This window comes from Poecilia latipinna, unplaced genomic scaffold (genome assembly GCF_001443285.1).
Source record: "Poecilia latipinna isolate Pla-1442-1.1 unplaced genomic scaffold, P_latipinna-1.0 Scaffold24, whole genome shotgun sequence".
In the NCBI taxonomy this organism is placed as follows: Eukaryota; Metazoa; Chordata; class Actinopteri; order Cyprinodontiformes; family Poeciliidae; genus Poecilia; species Poecilia latipinna.
In genome coordinates this window covers 474,547-488,781 of record NW_015112640.1, presented here as the reverse complement: position 1 = coordinate 488,781, position 14,235 = coordinate 474,547, and the positions used below count along the sequence as shown (strand labels likewise).

Here is a 14,235-nt window from a genome sequence, read left to right as displayed (position 1 = left end):
TCAAAGTCTATCAAGTAAGGCTAATAAAAATCATTTCTCAAAGCCCAGAGCAACGAACTTACTTCAGAGTCTGTTCAGTGACTTTGAATTCAATGTAAATCCAAGGGCAGCTAAGACGGAGGAAAAAAGGGGGCTTCATGATATCAGCTAATCAGCAGCTGCTTGTTTGGATAGTTGACATGGGGAGGGGGAAGTCAGACAGTCAAGGGCAGCGCTGGTAATGATGTGAGCAGTATATCAGAGTCTCAGAGTGACATTTCTCAGTCTCTTTAGGGAGTCAGGAGCTCGTTAAAAGTTAAATCCCAGACTTTTGACAATTTTTCCTCATGTTCTGGCCACAGATACGTGCGTCACACATTATTTCTCCCTCCATGCTGTTCTTAAATTAAAAAAAATAAATAAATAAATAATGTTGCTTTGCTGAAGTCTGCACCCAACACGGTACTTTAGAGAAGCTTTGAGATCCAGTGTTTATGTTTACATTACGCTGACTGAGATAACCAGGAGTACCACAGCTGTCGTCAGGTGAGTAGTCAGGTAAACACAGAACAAACTGACGTCACATTTGTGATATCCTGCACAAATATGCTTTATTTGTGAGTGCATTCATAGGTGGTGTTTAATTTGAGTTAATTATTGTGATCGGTGTAAACAATATTAACTGGGAACTGTTCTGTTTAAGGTCTGTGCCGTTCAAAATGTAAAATGCAAGTTTCGCATTTTGTCATTTTAATATTTAGACTGCTGTTTGAATTAAAGTTTCCTTAAGGGCAAATATATTGCAGAAAACCTTTGAAAGCTGAAAAACATGATGGAATATATTGAGGCAGATGGAGATTGCAAGACTGCAGTTAACTGTATCTTCTTAATGCCCTTAATTCAGTTTGCATTTACAATCCCTTGATAAAACAGTGACATTTTTCACAATTTGTTGGCATGTAGCAGCCAGAAAATTCACCAAAAACTATAGGACTTCCCTTTTACCTTATAAACTCCCATGATGGTTCTGAGGTTTTGCATGAAAAAATTAAATTTTCTTGTTTTGTTTTTTTCTAAGTTCTTACAAATATTTATCTCTGTCTCCTTTAACCTTGATATATCTGAGATCTTTAGCTCTATGCTCTTGTGATCGCATGATTAGTGATAAGTGACTTTAGTGACAATCACTAAAGTTAACTTCTGCTCATGGTCCTGCTCAACACCAAAGACTGCAAAATCAGGGGTTAGTAATCCAATTTAGTTGAAACAAAGCATAATCCTCTTAAACGGCACTTATTACCCTATTAGTCAGTCTTCAAGCACCCCGTTAAGAGAAAATCTGAGGATTATGTTCTTTCTGCATTAGCAGATAGATTTCTTTCATGCCTGAATAGCCGGAGGCCCATTGTGCACAACAATTTCACATCACATCGTTTAAAAATATCATCTGTGCAGCCAGAACGAATTGACGAGGCTTGAAAAAGTTATTTTTCAAAGTTTTACAAAAGTCATAGCTGCATGTAAATGCCCAGGAATAGATATTTATCTGCAGGATACAAAAACCATTAAACCCCCCCAAATGTTTCAGTTTTTGGGACAAGTCAGCCTTGGCAAGGTTTTCTGCTTACAGAGGAAGATGTAATTCTCTGCAGATGCTGATGAAATGCAAAGTAAATGGCAAAAGCCTAAGGGAAGCCTACCTGATTTATAATACGTGGGCATAACTGTAAAATATGTTTATACTTGAGACAGAATTACCTGGCTCTGCTTTCCCCGTATTACATCCGCCTCTCTGCTTCCTTTCTCCTTATTGTACTTTCAGGTGGACATTCTTTGAAATCTCAATTATATTTGTTCCCAACCTGTGTTCCACAGCAAGCGACCTTTTTCTAAAAAACACCCATGGTGCATTACTCAAGTTTGTCAATACTTCAGTTTTAGACACGATGCATTTAAAGTTTGCAGCGAAGAGCAAAAGAAATAGGATTTTTTAATGTTTTTTTTTTTTCACATTGCTTGTTACTTTGCTCAGATATTAGAAAACTCTGGGCCTGAAAAGAAAGTTAGTAAGCATTTTTATACAAAGTATCTCAGTTCTTGTAAGGTGTTCACGTTTTTTTTTTTTTTTTCAGTTTGAAACCACGAACTTTAACAGTTTGATGTGGTTTTAACGAGTCAGTCCCACATGAAGTAGTGAACAATTGTACAATTATGTGCATCTAATACCTCAAAAACTTTTTACAAGAAAAAAAACCCCCATCTAATTTATCCATGTTTTCTTTATTACCCCTCAGTAATATCCTTTGCAACCAACTGTTTTCAGCAGTCAACTAATGAGTAAACAGAGTCCACCCGTCTGTAATTTAATATCAGCATAAATCAGTTCTGTGAAGGCGTCGCAGATTTGCACATTAGAGAAGAAACGACATGAAGACCAAAGAGCACAGCAAGGGGAAAGTTATAGAAAAGGGAAAGAAAATGTTTTAAAACAATATAATCACAAAACACGTGTGATTGGTCAGAGCTTTTTAGACAGAGCACAGAGGTATCAAGAAAGTAAGGCGGATTTCTCTCTGCCAACAAAATAATGCAATTTTCATCATGTGTCAGTTTGATGACATATGCACGAGCTTTTAATTGGACACACAATTGGCATCTGCAAACAACAGCAATACCCCACAAATTAATCTTTGCATTCAAAAAAAAGATCTGATGGGACACTTGGAAAGATTACCATTGTGGGAAAAGGAGTTATCCTGTTACCGAAGTTATTCAGATCTAAAGTACCATCTCAAAACGCAAAATATCAGCAACAAAAAAACGACTGCAAGCACAGACGTCCCCACTGCTGGTGTCAACGTCCACAGACTCTGCTTTTCAAAAGAAGCTACACGAATGCACATTGAGACAATCAATGAATCAGTAGCGGATTTGGAAATATGTCAGGACAGAAAAGCCATCCAGTGACTATCGGTTTGCCTGGCTCGTTCAGCCAAGGGTACATTCAGGTTACACCTTCTAGCAGCCAAAAGCAGCAGGAGCATGGCTCCTTTAATCGCAGGCAAGAACGCAGATATTTGTCAGGGCAGAGTGCGAGCTTGTTGTGTGTGTACGCAGCCGCAGGATGAAAGAAAATTACCCGAGCGAAGCATTTATAGGCACTGACAAACATTGGCTTCAGCCCAATCTTTTTATTGGTTGCCTTAAAACACACTCCTTGGGTGCGATTTCACATCGTAAACTCTCAATTGGAAGCTCCTTACAATGTATGTACAGGTCACTTTATTAGATTTGATCAGTTGCATGGCAACAATCCAACCTGAGCAATGGATGAGGGAGAGAGGTGGGTTATTTAAATCCATCCATCCATCTTCTGTACACCCTTGTCCCTTAGTGGGGTTGTTAGGGTTGCTGGTGCCTCTCCAGCTAACGGTCTGGACGAGAGGCCGGGTTCACCCCGCACAGGTCGCCAGTCTGTCACAGGATTATTTAAATGAAACATATAAATTAAACATCCAAGACTAAGTCAAATGGATTATTGAATTATAAGTATAGTAATAAAATAAGCAATTAAAAAGAAACACAAAATTCAAGAACAGGTGACTTATTTCACCAGTAGGTCACGTAAGTCCTATTGAGGTTAAAAACCTCTTTTTCAAGGGAGACCTGACCAAGAGGCAGCAACATGATTTTTTTTTTTCATGCAGTAAAAAGACAGATGGATGAAAACAATACATCGCTTTAACTCAAGATACACATGTTTGGTGCCTTTACATTAACAGTTATGTCAGGCTTGACTTCAGTGGACTGCTGTCCTTGCCGCGTTCAAGAGTACAAGCACAGGAAGAAGAATCAATTTATTGACTGACACATGTCTAACTCTGCTAACACAGGTGAGTAGGTCCCCTTGCTGGCTGCTTTGGCCCCTTACTGACTGTTGCTCTGTGTCCAATTGACCTTAAGTCAAAATCCAAAACGACAAACAATTTGGAGACGGGAGATCATGAGCTGTGTCAGTTCGAGTCCTGTTGACTTGTTGGGGATTTTTGTTATTATTAACTTCTTTTCATTACCATACCTGCTAATTTAATTATTCTTGTTTCAAAAGCATAAATCAGTGGCTCACATTTTCAAATAAAGACATTTGATCTATTTTACAGCTTTTCTGTAGAATTCAGCAACGCCTATAATTTATTTATTTTTGAAATATTGTTTTGCTCCTGAAAAGAATGTCATTTTCAGAAATGGTTCAGTTATATTAAAATTAACACGCATTCGCTGATAAAAGTATTTCGATTTGGAAGTAATTTGGCACTCATGCAGAGCAGTGAGGAGTGTGTAAATGGTTCGATTTGCAAGGAGCTGCCTCGCTCTGAACAGGCACCAGAGGGCATGAAGTGAAGAGGGGAGACAGTGTTGGCACAGTGATTGCGCACAGTGTCGTAAAAACCCAAATACCTGTTTTAAGACGGTGCCAGGAGCGAGGCACGGGCTGGTTAAGGTATAACAAGGTTTTTTAAAATGATGATTTTAAAACCCAGCAAACTTCCCATCATACTTTACGAGACACGAGAAAAAGTGCCAAGAGTGACCAGAGTTTCCTCCGGCTGTAAGAAGCAGAATGAAACACTTTCCCTCCCACACATGTTGCAGAATAATGAGTAGTTGACTGACGCTGCTCTTCAACTTGCTTACAAACAGAGAAATGTGGCTGTCAGCAAACTAGGAGAGAGCAAATCATGACCTCTGGTTTAGGGTTAGTTTGAAGTTTCTGAAGTGAGTTATTGTCTGTTGCAGTTCACTTCAATGGAATAGAAAGAGATGAATGAGATATTTAGCATATGAGCTGAGTGTGAGTCTGCTATACCAGCCGCGCCGTACCTGGAGCACAAAACAGCAACTCTGTGTCGGGGTTTGTCTGCGGTGACTAGAACCAGAGCCACACATGTGTACCCTCACATTCCCACGGTTTCCAAAGTGCAGCCTTGATTGCTCAATGTTATTCACCCACCTTCATGCAAACATTCACTACGAAGCATGACTGTAAAACAAATTCACGCTCGGTTCATAAAAGCTGGCAGCGTCAAAGGGAAGTGAAAGGGGGACAAATACCACAGTTAATTAAAACAAACAAAAAAAAACTTTAAAATTTAAGACATTTGAAGCTGAAAGGAAGAAAAACTGTTAGCAGAGGCTGCTTCAAATGGTTGGGATTTTTGTTTCTACTCCAGACAAAACGAGCATGGTTGTACTCATTTGCTGTTAAGTCTGAACGCAAACGCTAAGCACACTGGAGACTTGAATTACAGGCAGCACTTAAGCATTTTCCGCAATTTCCTAATAACGGAACCATTCCTTTCACCTGGAAGGGAACCAGAAGCTTTCCTTCTGCACTCAGGGCATGAACGTCGTATAGTGTTCACAGATGTGCTGCAAGACCTCCAGTTGGCCGCTGTCGTTCCAAAGCATATTTTCATCTTAAAAACAAACAAAAAAAAACAGTCTGTTTTTGAAAACGGTTACATTTACAGGACTTTTTTTTTTTTTCAAATAAAGACAAATGCCAAATACAAGAAAATGAAACTGAGTATCTCTGTGCCACTGCATACAGAGAGGACTGAATAAAAAAAACCCATAAAACCATAATTTGCATCCAGGGTTTTAAGAAAGGTGTAAGACGTATGGATGTCATAATTTCATGCCACATAGTTGTAAAATCCCTTAAAACACAGCAGAGAATACGGTTGTAAAACATGTAGGTCGAACACTCAGTGAATAAAATAGATAAATGTTCAGCAATTAAACACTGTAAGCAAAAGTATTACTCAGTATGACGTCATTTATGATTTTGGCCATAATCTTACGTCCCTTTTGGCGTTCATGTCACAATCATCATCTGCTCAGGAAAACAAGTTACAAGTAATTTATTGGTATTTCACATATCAAAAACATGAAACGAAATTGAGTTTCTTTTGTCTGGAATATGTCAGCGACATAGAATATCTCTTTAAATGTACAGTTTATTGCACAATTATTCATGTTCCTAAATATTTCCACAGTGTGAGGCAACACAACCACAAGCATTAATGTGGTTAATTAGGATTTTTATGTGATTTAAATAAAAGTAGTGGATCATTAAGAAGTAAAAGAAAAAAAAATGTTGCTTTAAAAAAATTTCACAACGGATAAAGTGAAATATGATGTGCGTTAATACTCAGTCCTTTAGATTGTTAAAACTATCTGTCTGCAACTCCATCTGCAACTCTTTTGTGGTACCAGCTCTACAAATAAAGAACTTATTTACTATTCTTTCTCTTACTATTCTTTGCAAAGTAGCCAAATGTCAAGGTGAGAACATCCTTTAAGATCATTTTTCCAGATTTTACCTTCAATTCACCAGTTGGCACAATAGTGTTTCAATGTACGCCTGACCTCAGTCCATTCAAATGTGTTTTTATTTAATAAGCCAATTAATGCAAACATATGGAGCCAACTTCTAATGAGAGAAGAGGTTTGGACACCTCTGAGCCAATATTCATCCATGTTTACTTTCTTCTTTTGTCGTCTCGTCTTTAACTTTAAATCTTTTTGGCAAATCACAAAATGGGTACAATACAAACAGTTTACATTTCAAAATTGCTATATTTTCCCTCAGAGTCTGATTTCTTTGCTGTAGTTGGTTTAGTGAGATATGTAGTCTGTGCTCTCTTGTCAGGCACAGTTAATGAGCATATTGAGCTATCCATCCATTTTCTTTGCACCCTTGTCCCTTGGTGGGGTTGGGAGGGTGCTGGTGCCCATCTCCAGCTAATGTTCTGGGTGAGAGGTGGGGTCACCTGGACAGAGACACACAACACACCTAGGGACAATTTAGAGAAACCAATTGACCTGACAGTCATGTTTTTGGACTGTGGGAGGAAACCAGAGTACCCAGAGAAAACCCACACATGCACAGGGAGAACATGCAAACTCCATGCAGAAAGACCAGGGCTGGGAATTGAACCCAGAACCTTCTTGCTGCAAGGCAACAGCTCTCCCAACTGGGCCACTGTGCAGCCCCATATTGAGCTTTTTATTTTAAAATATTGCAAAAGTTGTCTTCACGGTTCCCCATCCAGTTTGACCCTGGATTGTAAGAGATTGAGATTACTCAATCTCTTACAACTAAGAGATTAGTTTTCTCTTAATTGAGAAGAAAATCCAGTGAAGAATCTGAAGCCTCGACGGCTTTGCTTCTGTGGCTCCGGTTGTTTTATGCTGAAGGATGTCCTCTGGTTCCTCCACTCTCCAGTGGGACATGGAGCAGCATCTGGATTTAATTCTATATTTTGCATAATTTCCTGTCTGATCCACGCTAAGTGTGATTACAAATGATGTGCAGCGTCTGCCTCAGCTGCACTGAACACGAATCACTGAGCCAATTGAAACAGTTGCCAGTAATTTACAATCAAGTAATTTACAAGCAACACACGCTAAAAGGAAGATGAAGCTGCAAGGAAATCACAGGTGGCAATAAATGTAAAGGCAATGACAAAGAATTTCTCTTGATAATGGCTTCTTGCCAAAGTATCTAAATTAATAAGACTTTGAACTAATCAAGTCAAGGCCATGTGAAAACAAGTAACACAGTCTGCATTAAATAACGAACTATAATCACAAAAATTAACGGCGAATAAATTAGGGATTTTGTAAAATTACTACATATTAATGAGTCGGGCAACACAGTTTGTTTCTGCAGTACAACAGCTCTACTGAACATCTCTATGCATTATTTTTCTACTAAAAGTCCTGTTTGGTACAGATGCTATGCAAACATTTACATCTTGCTACCAGAATATCAGCAGTAACTTCATTACTACAGGGAACCCCGTAATCTGAACACTCCATTTTGCCCTAAGCATTTATTTATGAGTAAAATAAAAATCTACAGTCCAAGACATTTATGTGGCTGTAAACATGTCGGGACTTATAGTAATGCGACTCCTGTTGCTTGTGGGACCACCCAAATGAGTCGGAGCAGCTAAGATTACCCACAGGACAACTGTCCCTTGCTGAAAAATAAAGCCAATTTGGAAGTGCCAAAAAAGGTTTTTCTTGAACCGTCCCCTCAGGTTGGCTCCAAAAACAAGTCAGTCCTCCTGGAATTCCCCAATGTTTTTATTTCAAACTTCAAACACATTAGATAGTGAGAAATGTAGGCCTCAACACAAAAGCCATTTTTATTAGTTGGTGTTTTATTAGTTGTTGTTTTTTATGCCATTCATTGATCAGATAAAGAGAAAAATATTACAATTCTTCCCCTCTCCATAAGAGTCCTGGGATGTCCAGGAGAGAGTTGGGCACATCTGGAACTCGATCAGCCACCTCTGTCCCTCTCTGTCACTATGTCTGTCTTTGAAAGATAATAGATTAGATTAGATATTGAAGGCAGAGGGCACGATGGTGGTGCAGGGGTAAACCCACTACTGTCAAATAAAGGCCACAAAAGCTGGAAAAAAAAAAAAAAAAACTGTAGACAGATGATTTACGTTCGGTGTGTTTGTTCATGTTCCAGTCAATAAGTAATAATAAAATGTGCACCAGTGCGGTCTGTTTTGGGGAGTGTGATCTTTGGCTCATCGCACAAATCCCAATTTTGTAGTCTGCCAGCTTTCCGCAAACAGGAAGAGCAGCAAGAAAGAGTCAGGAAGCACACTTATTTGTACCAGTATATTCATGGATGAATAAAATCCAAAGGGAATTGTTATTATTAAATATTTGAATATCTGATAGACTTATAAAACAGTTAAAATTCTACTCTTATGAGACTAATCTTTGTTGTTATAGGTGTATTGGGAATACACCTCCTCTTACACTATTCTTCTGCTATCAGTTATTAAAATTACAGGCCAATTTTATCTCCAGCCACGTTCAACACAAGTGCAACAAACACGACAAAGTACTCCTAATTTCCTACTCTCTAAGGAAGTTGAGGAAAACTACACGAAACATCATCCTCCTAACATCAGTGGGTGCCTTGCCCAGAGGCACATCACCATTTGACATTAGGAGGCTGGGATCAAACCCACGACCTTCGATTTGAAAGACATTTACTATACTTCTTAGCCTCAGTCACACAGAAACTGTTTAATCTGCTAATTAAAACTACGCTACAGTCAGTTTTTCTACGCTGGAACGGCCGCATTTTGTAATATTTTGTTTAAAATCTAATACGGTCTGGTCGGGGCTTTAAGAAACTGGAAATGACTGATGGATCTCAACTTTATATGTGCTGCAGAACCTGCAGCGCTGCTACATCACCTACCTACCACCAAGAATGATTGGCTCACCTTATGGTGAGCCCAACCCCACCCGTTAGCGCCACTGTGTCAGCGACGCAGCCTTTCACATCGCTCGACTCAGCGTCAGTGACAGCTGCGTAGACCTGAACACAATCAGGATCATAAGTGGATCTAATGAAGATCTTTAATAGATTTGAAACGTTTAATATATTCATTTGCTTTGAGTATTTGATGAAGTGAAATATTTTCACAATGGGAAACAGGTTGATAATCTGTTGCTACTGTTTGTGGTTGGGCTTTAACAGCTGGCGCTGATGAAGCCCTGTCCTATGAACAATTAGATAACAGAAAGTAATGCTTGAACTAATATTCTTTGCAACGGTTTATAAAAGATTGGTGTTTCAAAGTGCGTCATGTAGATGTCGTGCAGATGTTTCCTCTGTCTCTTCCTCTGTGATGCATTCAGGCCCAAAGATTCCCCGGGGCGGGGAATCTAAAGGTTCTGAAAGATTACATTTGTTAATTAAGTAAGGGGGATGTAATCATTTATTTTTGAGGCTTAATATCATAGTTAATGTTATAGACATCGAAATGTGTTATGGCATTACTAATTTGTATCATAACTTGTATAATACAGGAAAACTTTAGTGTAAACCCGTTAGTATATTTTACACATGAAATGTTTGTTCATCTTTTCTAAATTCCTCCAACGTATTTATTACTTTGTGTCCGACATCGTAAAATAACATGTTTTATTTTTTCAGTCTGTTCACAATGTACTGCAGGACGTCTGAGCACTAAGGAGAGGAGAGCTACGCCACACAACGTTTCTCAGCCACAACGAGTCCAAAATATCTGGAAATTCACCGTATCTCTTGACAGTATGCAAATATATGGTTTCATGTTGGTCACAATCACCAAACAGCATTTCAATGGACCGTTTTACAGATTAACATCTAGCTGAATATCCTGTTGGAAAACACAGAACTTATTTTAAATAAATAAATGAAACAAATAAAAACAATCAATCAGCATTAATATGTTTTCAATTTCACAAAAAAGTACAAATTTGCCAACCTTTGTCTGCATTGAACAATTGAAAACACTAAGACCTAATTCATTCACAATATTATTTAAGAAAAAAAAAAAAAACTCTAAATGTGTTGTGAGTATGTATTAGAAATTCAATTTTTATCAAAAGTGCAGCTATAAGAAGGGGCTTTCAGCAGTTTGCTGATCTTTCTCTCATGTGTCACACAGACCTCTAAGCTATAACAGGTTGTTCATTTACTGGAGGACAGTAAGGTCAAGACACTCCACTTGAGCTCGCCAAGATGGAGAGGGAAAGATCATTTCTGAGCAATCATCGTGTCTCAGTGCTGCTTGCAGCGTCAAGCTCTGTGACAGCGGAGTTGTTGCCGTCCATACTCAAAGTGTTAAGCAGCAGGAGCAGCTCTGCACACAGACCTGAATCTAATCTGAAACATTACACCTTGTCAGTTTATTAACAGGGTGACATGAAGATAAAAGCCACCATCTCCAAAACAAACATACAAACAAACAATCAAGCTTTCAAACCGCAGCCCGTCTTCATGTATAGTCTCGATAATAAATGTGCATGAGGCATGGTGGCTGGTTGGAAATTTTCTGACTGCCATTACCCTAAGCACATTTGTCTCGTGGACTTTATTTGGAATAGCTCACACCTGGGAGGGGAAATAATGTGCAGGAAGTGTTGTGTTGAGTCCTAATTAGCTCCACGGAGGGAAAGCTGTGCACTGTGGAGAGTTGATGGTGTGGCCTGACAGGATTTTATGTGAAAGCATTAGTCTGAATTGACAGTAGATATTTTAACTTAAAGGATAGCCTACTCCTGTCTTTAAACCACTGGCATGTCTTTGTATTAATTTTTAATATTTGAATATCGGGAACTTTTTATTGCTTGCTACGACCAACAACAGTGTGCAAGATTCACAGAAGTCTATTCAGTCTTAATAAATATTTAGAAAAATGCTTGCTGCTGAACCACTTGGTGTTGCATTGATCTTTATTTTAATGGTTGCTACATTTTAAAGTGTTTCACCGTTTGAAAAACATCCACAGTTAAGTTCCTTAGTTGGGATTGTTTGTGTGAGGTGCCTGTTCATTTCCTGATCATTTTGTCCCCCCACTTCTACATTTTCTAACCTTTCTATGGTGTTTACTGTTCCTCTAATGTGTTCACTGCTGAGATACACTCCACCATCCTCTTCAGCTCTTCTAAGAACAAAGGAGGTAGAGGAAATGGATGTATAAAAAAAGGTTAATGTAAAACAAAACAAAAAATCAGGTCTTACTCAGTTTACTGTATATCTCAACAACTCCTTAAAATTCAAAGGTTTTTGACAAATGCATTGACATGAATGGCTTCACTGAATCAGCTGCTTGGAATACAATGTGGCTTTCTAAACATGGAAATGAAGGAGTGGGAGACTGATGTGTATCTTTGTAAGTAAAAATTTCAAACGCAACTGCAAACCTCCCCGAATAGGTTTGGGGAACGTTTTACTTTCAAGCGTTTACTTCAGAATAAAGCTACTCAAGTCTTTAATCTCATTAGCATTCATTGTCTCAAATTCAGCCTGACAAGAATCAAGTTTTAAGCTCGTAAATGTTTCCTGAATGGAATGGCAACCAGCTATACCTGCAACCTTATTTTTATTTCCAATGAGCGTCTTGGTTCAGAGGCTCCCCTGAGCTGGGAAAAAAAACTGCAGAGCAGAAGTCAGACAGTAAATTGCCCATGATGTTGATCCAGAAATCCCACAGCCTTGCAACATAATTGAAATGTTACAGTATATCTGATGTATGCTGAAATGGGTTTGACTAAACTCTGTTCCTTTTTTTTTTTTTTTTTTTGATTGAAGTGACCCAGAAGTATCCAAGCGACGGCTGCAATGGAAGAAATGTCCTTGGGGGAGTTTCTGTTATCTCCTCTCAGGAAATGCAGTGGACTTCTCTTTGTTGGGAAAATCCGATCATGTTCTGTGCTGCACATACACTTAATAATCTTGTTTCTCACCAATGCAGCTCACTGAAGAAAATACACAAATAAGCTTCACTACAAAACTGAATAGACAAGGATCTGCTTTTGTGATCTACAGCAATGGCAAAAATAAAGTCCATCTTCTACAGGGTTAGTGATCTGGTCTTTATTAGGTTATTCAAAGATTTCAACCAGGTGCTCAATAGCTATAGAATCTGTTCTTTCTTATTTTTAGCATTATTTTGATTTCACCTCTGGCACTGAAAAAATTCTGTCCTTAGAATAATTCATTTAGGTTTCGGGACAAGGCTCACCTCTGTTCTGGTTTTACATGCTTTCTTTGAGTAATACTAGAAAAAAACTAAAACTAATGTTGCCTTAAAGTCAATATGATTCATTTGATGTATTAAACAGATTTAGGGAGACTTATTTACACCCAATTATCTTTGCAGGATGGCAGGGGCCTGGGGCTGATCTCCAGCAGTCACTGGGTGAGAGGAAAGCTTTACTCTTAGTCCATCACAGGCCAACACAGAGACACAGGACAACTGGCTATGCATAAAAATACACACCTGTGGGGAGTTTAAACAGGTCAATTATCCAAATGCACATCGTTGCATTGTGAGAGGAAGCCGGAGTGACTGGAGAGAACCTACAAATGCATGGAAAGACCATGTGAAATACCCAAAGGCCTAGGCAAGATTTGAAACCAGCACCTTGCTGTGGAGCAACAGTGATAAGAACTGCAACATATCCAGCCCATCTTCGGTTCAGTTCTGTTTAATTCAAATGATTAAAAATAAATACAATTTTCAAATTACTTCTTTGTGCCAATTTCCAGCAAATGCCATCTTTGCATCTGTTAGTAATTAAGCAGTACTTATCAGTTCATTGCAATACATTAAAACCACTTTTTTTTTTTTTTAGATTTAGTCCAGTACAACTAAAATTATTGTACAAGCCAATCAAATTGGGCACATCGTCAGAACTCAGGAACAACTCAAACTATCAAAAACGGGTCGTCTAATCAGCATTGAAAATGAAATTTTGCAGACAGTTTTAGCTTTGAGCTGTTTGAGAATCCTGCAGGCGGTCGGCAGCTGGTTTGCGTTGGTCCTGTTTGTTGTACAATAAACTTCAGCGGACTGAAATAAGAAAAGTGAAACCTCTTGTAAATACATTTTCCACTGGAAACCAGCACATTGCAAGAACAAAAATGCCTTTAAAAATAAAATCAGCTATGGTCATATTTTTAAATTACTTTCCCCACAGCTGATTTAGTGGCAAAGTTGCAGTCTGGCAGCCACTTCCATCATTACATCAGTTAATTATATCCTCTTCATCCAGCGGAGGGTTACGAGGGGCCCACAGCCAACCCCTGCTTACATTTATTTCCAGTCCATGACAAGCTGACGCATGCAGGGAGCGTGGAGGTTTCACAAATAAAAGCTCAATGCAACAGTGATAGCCGCAGCACCGCAACGTGTGACCACAGCGGTGCCAGTGAAAGCAAAACAAGTAAGAACTTTCTTTTTGAAGACCAGTTTATTCCTGCCATGAAATCAAGCAGAAAAAAAAAAAAGAGGAATGAGAATAGATTCTTGGACGCAGACTTGTTTTTTGGCTTAAGATTTATCATTACGTTCAAAAAGACTAAATGATGAGCAGCGGAAGGCGATACAGCAGTGGTTTCTGCTTCCCACTGGCGTGCATTATACATATGCTGCTCTAATTTGGTTCTATATTAATGAGGGGAGTTGTGCACAGTGCTTGGAAACTGTTTTAATATTTTGTCATGTCACATCTAAAATCTATCTTGTCTGGTTTTTAAAAGATAGAATAACATGAAACTGATATATATATATATATATATATATATATATATATATATATATATATATATATATATATATATATATATATATATATATATATATATATATATATAAA

General features: G+C 38.4%; 1 long non-coding RNA gene across 1 annotated transcript; it reads left to right on the top strand.

Moving 5' to 3' along the window:
* The first annotated feature begins 9,578 nt into the window (after nt 1-9,578).
* On the top strand, nt 9,579-12,669 carry LOC106950128 (uncharacterized). Its single transcript, XR_001425552.1, has 3 exons — nt 9,579-9,787; nt 10,025-10,141; nt 12,167-12,669. It is a non-coding gene; the product is annotated as an uncharacterized LOC106950128 (long non-coding RNA).
* The last annotated feature ends 1,566 nt before the right edge of the window (nt 12,670-14,235 follow it).